Below are 6,762 nucleotides of genomic sequence, written 5' to 3' on the forward strand. Positions count from 1 at the left end.
TGTCGCCGCGAGCAGCCACAACACGGCAGTGTAAAGCGAGGACGCGCGTACGGCACGTCGCTTCAGAAGTTGTCGTCATCGTCGTTTTTTGTTGTGTGTAGAATAACCTGCAAAATGCTCATCGGTTCCGACGCAGCGAATTAGCGGTTTTCGGTCGCGCTCGTATACGCTTACGTGCCCGCTATAAAAAGTCGTTATCCGTGAGAGTGTGAGTCGAAAAAAAAACTGCGCGCGCGCGAGGCACGTTCGTACACGCGCGTGTGAGCAACAAGTGATTAAAGAAAGATGTGCGGCGAAAATCGCTGGAGGAAACAAATAGGTGCCCTTCGCATCGGTGTCTCACTGGTTGCTCACGGAGAGCGGGCGTGAGAGACAGAGAGTTGAGCGACGAGTGACGTATTCATCCCTCCGTACGCGGTCTGCGAATTCCAGCTCATTGTGTGCTGTGTAGAATGGTATCGCGCATGCGCACGGCGCATCGACGGCTGTGTACTGGACCTTGACATATCAACCAAACTGGGGACGACACGAATATGTCTGTTGTTTTTATGTGGCAGTTCTGAGAAGCGAAATTTGCATCGAGCGAATATTTGAAGAGAAGGATAGTGCATCGTGAACGTCGTGTGTGTGGAACGTGTACGCATATGTTGAGCTGTGTTCAAAATGTGTTCCGCACAAATAGCAATGCGCAGGTAAGTCCCAGGTATATAGGGCTCCAGTTGGTGTTCTTACTGTCTCATTAATGCAAATGATATTCAAACGGTGAGTTGTGTCGGCGAGTGATAATGTGGTAATGTGATAACATGATTGCTGTCTATTGGTATTGGTTCCGACGTAGACATTTAGGTTATCGATGCTTTATCTCGGAAACGTGGCCCAACACACTGTGCGCCATTGTCATTTATTGCACCTTATAAAAAGATATAAAATCCTGATTACAAGCACGACATCTAGCCTCAGCTATTATTCGAAAATCTTATTCAATAATAGGATGATGATTCAAAAGAATATATATATATATATATATATATATACCTCGCAACTGAGTGATTTCCTCGCGTTTTCTTCACGCGATTATTCTCGTATACCCTAACAAAAATACAATAATGAAAGGTTTTCTCCCAACTATACGGAACCGTTGAGCACCGAGTTCATTGCTATAACGGTTACGCTATATATTCCATGGCGCAATGTAGAATGTAGCTAGTTTCTAGTCACTCAGTTCCGCGGTATATATATATATATATATATATATATATATATATATATATATATATATATATACATATCAAGAGTAGATAATAACATGTGTTATTATCTACTCTTGATATATATATAAACCTTTCATTATTCTATTCATGTTGTCTTGTCTGAATAATCGCGTGAAGGGAACGCGTGGAAATTGCATTTATCACATTATATAGACTGACCCCGTAAGTCGTTGTGAACTGATTATAACCTATGGACTCGTGGGCCACGCAGGGGCTTTAGACGGTGGGGGTCAGTCTTATTACCATTAACGTCATGATGGTTACAACCAATAACCCGAAATGCATAGAGGCAAACGTTGTGAGGGGCGGCTAACAGGAGGAAAGAGTGTTTGCACTTTTTCTTAAAGAAGCGCGCGCGAGAGCACCTGTCGTCACTTGCCACGTCGGTTGCATAATAGCTCGTTACGGCGTCACGTGCTACAATGGCGGACGCGTGCGTCGATTTTGTTACCCCCCCCTTCCACTCCCACTTGTCGAGTGTTCATTCACACTCCGAGACTCCAGACGCGATTTTCAGATGGTTAGCGATCGGCATAATCGCACCTTTGTTCGTTGGAAACGCGATTTCGCTATTTCGTTTTAAATAGTAACGGATTATGCGTGTGAGTGCATTCGGCACAGGTGAAGAATTACCTGTGGCGGAAAAAATGAGAGGATAGGATCGAAGGACGGGCGCGGCGGCAGCGGTCTAGGCCTGTGAGTTACTGCTGGTACTACTGCTCGCTTTGTCGGGGGGACGAAAAACCCGCGTCTGTCGCTCGCCGCGTAGATGGCAGGAGGCGATTACGCAGGCAGTATAACCACGGCCGCTTGGAACGTGCCCATATAGCTTGTAACGTTTCGCGCTATCTTCCTGTGAGTTTGTGCACGGTGGCGTGCGTGCGGTGAGACTCGTGTGTGTGTGTGTGTGTGTGTGTGTGTGTGTGTGTGTGATGACCTACCATTTTTATCACTTTATTGAAAGGACCATGAAATGTGCTTTCCACTGACGTGCGAAGAGTAAGTGTCTGATAACCTTTTGACCCTCAAGAGAAGGGTTAAACATGGATTCCTGAACTGCCTTAATGATGTCACAGTGTTCTCATATTGATGGCACATCCATAATCCAGAAATCCAATAAGCCTGGATAGCTGAACGGGTACAGCACAGGCGTCACGGCTCAAAGATCGTTTGATCGAATCTCATCAGATTTTTTATTATTTATCTGTTTTCTGTATTTTTCTATCTTTATCCATTTAACTTTTTTCCCAATTAATGCAAATATTTACATGATTTATTTACAACAATTTAATAAGAACAAAGCATTTTTACAACAATTAATATTATTTAAAAAAAAAGGTTAGGGTTAGGGTTAGGGTCACAATGCACCATAAAACAGGAGTTTCAGACACGCGATTTGTATCAACCAATGGGATTTGTGAGGTAGGTACGCAGAATGCAGAAGGTTGCTGAAATGATGTGTACGCAACTGCGTATCTGCATATCTGCGCCTAACAAAGGTGTCACTACGCACGACTTAAATGTTACGTTTATAACCGTAGCAACAGACCTCAGATGAGCCCAGACGCTCTGCGGCTCTTGTTCTGTAACGGACGCAAGACGTATGAATCATGATTGCAAACGCGTAAACTCACACACGTGGAACACACTCCAGCACCGCGTATCTTCTACGGAAATGCAGGAAACTGCACGTCTGCGAGGGAATGCTTGCTATATTCCTCTAGCGGCGTAGATTGAAAAGCACAGTTGCAAATAGCTCCAAGAAACGGTATTGCTAGGGTTAGAATACCGTTTCAAACCTTGGCTGCAGCTAAACACGTAGTTGTCTTATTTGCCAAGTATCGCCAAAGAACACTACATCTGTGATATACCAAATGAATCAGTAAACGTCCACCTTCTTGTAACCATCAGTGCGCTACAATGCGCTGGGTACTTACGGGGTTACAGCGACTTTTTGAGACGAATGCAACAAAATTTATGAATTCGCCGCCATGTTTGCTATCATTCCGACTGTGACTAAAATCCGTAATGGATCGAACAAAGGAAATTAAACGATCTGCGGTCCTCATGTAAACCACCCCAACATCCGAGAACATGTCATGTATAGACAATCCGTCGCACAGCCTGGTCGGGCTAAGTTGCAAATAGTAAAGACGAAATCGTGACCAGTAACAGTTTCTAATGATAACACGCGGTGAATCAGGAGTAGATAACGAACGCATCTTACTTTTTTTTCTACTATGATTGCTTGTTTTAATATTTGTGTTTCGTTATTAATCTCCTTCTGCACGAATGAACGTAACTAATGTGAATGGTTCTGCTGCTACACTAGATATTAGATTGCGTGCAGTGACGCACGCGCACGATCATTTATATACACACACCTACACGCACGCACACACACACACGTACAAGCACGCGCACGCACACACGTACAAGCACGCACGCACGCCACGCAAAAAGATACACACGACGACGCACGCAACGCACGCACGCACGACGCACGCACGCACGCACGCACGCACGCACGCACGCACGCACGCACGCACGCACGCACGCACGCACGCACGCACGCACGCACGCACAGCAAGCAAATACACACGACATTTATATGTACACACACACACACACACACACACACACACACACACACACACACACACACACACACACACAACACACACACAACACACAACACACACACACACACACACCACACACACACACACACACAGACACACACACACGCACACACACACACACCACACACACACACAACGCCACACACACACAACTGCCGTGCCCGCGCGTACAATCGTACCTCATGCACCATACCCACGTCACCACGTGTATCATCCAGAGAGACATGATACCAGGAGATGATACAAGATTGCGTGGCACACGCTTGCTGTTGATTCTGAGCGCTGGCGCGCGCATGAGGCGCACAGTTCCGCGGGATATGCGCACGCGACCACGGGGATGTTCAAGTATGAAGCGCTGTCCGCAGTGGAGACGTGCGCCACATTCGAGGCCCGGCGCACGTCTCCACAGCGGTCAGCGGATAGTCTGTAGCTTTAGAAGATAACAATGAAGACTTTGTTCTAAATAATAACTATCGGCGGCTAAATAAGAGCAATATATAGACCTTGAATTTCTTGACTAGTCAGTCAGAGGGCTTGTTGTGGGTCCATTATGCAGAGGTTCCAATTGAAATGGCCCAATGAAATTGTCAAGTGGAATTGTGTTTTTCGGAACCCCAAAGAAAATGTTCCCCTTACATGGCACCCACTCCCTGATCAATCACGCATTCAGGCGTAAAACAATAACAGAGATGAAATTGTTTGAGTTTGTGGCTCTTGACGCACGTGCATTGACGTACAAGACCGTTGAAAGACAGGCACTTGGAACGTCTCAATAAAAATAAATATTCACACAATTTTTCACAATGATTGACCGCCTGTGTGCAAAATAGGTGAACGTATGTGAAACATATACGGTTAGTACTTACTGTGACATATCGGTGACTAACTGACACCACCAAAATGTTCCATGCACCTTAAGAAATTCTGAGAAATTACGAGGTTATCATCGCAGAACTCCCCAACACCGCCCATCCTCATGTCACAAAGCTATGTGTAAACAAACACGCGTGTTGCGAAGTGCCTGCCTCCGATATCCATTTCAAGACCCGCTAAGCCAAGCACAAAGCGCGCGGGCAAGACGTCACAGACACAGCTACATTCATTGGCTAAAACAATCGAGTAGCGCGGTTAAGGATTTTCGGAATTATTTAATTTTAAGAAAAACTTCAATGTTCAATGAATGACGCACTTGTTCACTTCCGAAAGCTTCCAAAATGCCGAATTTTTCCACTTCGATGCGAAATGCATCGGCCGGGCATTTCATAGTTTACGAAAAGTAAACAGGCTGGCGAAAGACAGTAAGTACAGTAACGGGGCACGTCGTTGACGCCCCATTCTTGCCCATCAACGAAGAAAGCGGGACTTATTCTGATTACGGAGATGCGAAAATGCTACAGAAGGACGTAGCGCAGTGCGCTAAACAGTGTGTTATTTTCGTATTTGTGGCAAACTCTATTGTAGGAAACCGTTCTAACATAGCAGAATGCCCTAGTTCCTAAGATCGGCGATTCGGTGGTCCAATGGGTCCCCATATTTAAAAATATCAAAGACTGGTGCGGCGTAGGGCTGTGATTGGAAGACAAACAAGTGTCAATCCTCGCGCGCCTCGGCATCATGGCCGCGTCACGTCTAGGTCGTGCAGTTTCTGAGCTGCGTCTCAATAGCTATGTACGCGTACGTTTCATCTTGTTGTTGTTTAACTCGGGGCATCGTGCAGTGACGTCACCAGGTGTGATCGACGTCCGCCAGGTATGACGTACGTATATATCAGGTATACCAGGTATGACGTACGTATATATCAGGTAATACCAGGTATGACGTACGTATATATCAGTATACCAGGTATGAGTACGTTAATCATACAGCTATGTACCAGGTATGACGTACGTATATATCAGGTATACCAGTATGACGTACTATATATCAGGTATACCATGCAGGTATGACGTACGTATATATCAGATATACCAGGTATGACGTACGTATATATCAGGTATACCAGGTATGACGTACGTATATATCAGGTACACCAAGTATGACGTACGTATATATCAGGTATACCAGTATGGACGTACGTATACCATCAGGTAACCAGGTATGACGTACGTATATATCAGGTATACCAGGTATGACGTACGTATATATCAGGTATACCAGGTATGACGTACGTATATATCAGGTATACCATGCAGGTATGATACACGTATATATCAGGCTATACCAGGTATGACGCTACGTATATATCAGGTATACCAGTATGACGTACGTATAATCAGGATACCAGGTTGACACACGTATATATTAGGTATACCAGGTATGACGTACGTATATATCAGGTATACCAGGTATGACGTACGTATATATCAGGTATACCAGGTATGACGTACGTATATATCAGGTATACGCGTATGACCTACGTATATATCAGGTATACCAGGTATGACGTCCGTATATATCATGGTAACCAGTATGACGTACGTAATATCAGGTATACCGGTATGACGTACGTATACACATCAGGTAACCAGGTGTGACGTACGTATATATCAGGTATACCAGGTATGACGTACGTATATATCAGGTATACCAGGTATGACGTACGTATATATCAGGTATAACAGGTATGACGTACGTATATATCAGGTATACCAGGTATGACGCACGTATATATCAGGTATACCAGGTATGACGTACGTATACATCAGGTATAACAGATATGACGTACTACGTATATATGCACGAGTATACACAGGTATGACGTACGTATATATTCAGGTATACCAGGTATGACGTAGCGTATATATCAGGTATACCAGGTATGACGCACGTATATAGTCAGGTATCCAGGT

The 6,762-nt window shown here is 44.7% G+C and overlaps 1 protein-coding gene across 2 annotated transcripts in view; it reads left to right on the forward strand.

Moving 5' to 3' along the window:
- The first annotated feature begins 308 nt into the window (after positions 1 to 308).
- The window catches only part of LOC106807185 (transcription factor GATA-4-like), a 66,818-nt gene continuing 60,364 nt past the window's right edge, over positions 309 to 6,762 (forward strand). Inside the window, exon 1 of one of the 2 annotated variants that reach the window (XM_014809477.1) lies at positions 309 to 703. The gene's annotated coding sequence lies outside the window, so the exon portion shown is untranslated. The remainder of the gene's footprint in view (positions 704 to 6,762) is intronic. The other variant, XM_014809469.1, reaches the window with a different exon arrangement.

This window comes from Priapulus caudatus, unplaced genomic scaffold (assembly GCF_000485595.1).
Source record: "Priapulus caudatus unplaced genomic scaffold, Priapulus_caudatus-5.0.1 Scaffold10, whole genome shotgun sequence".
NCBI lineage: Eukaryota > Metazoa > Priapulida > Priapulimorpha > Priapulimorphida > Priapulidae > Priapulus > Priapulus caudatus.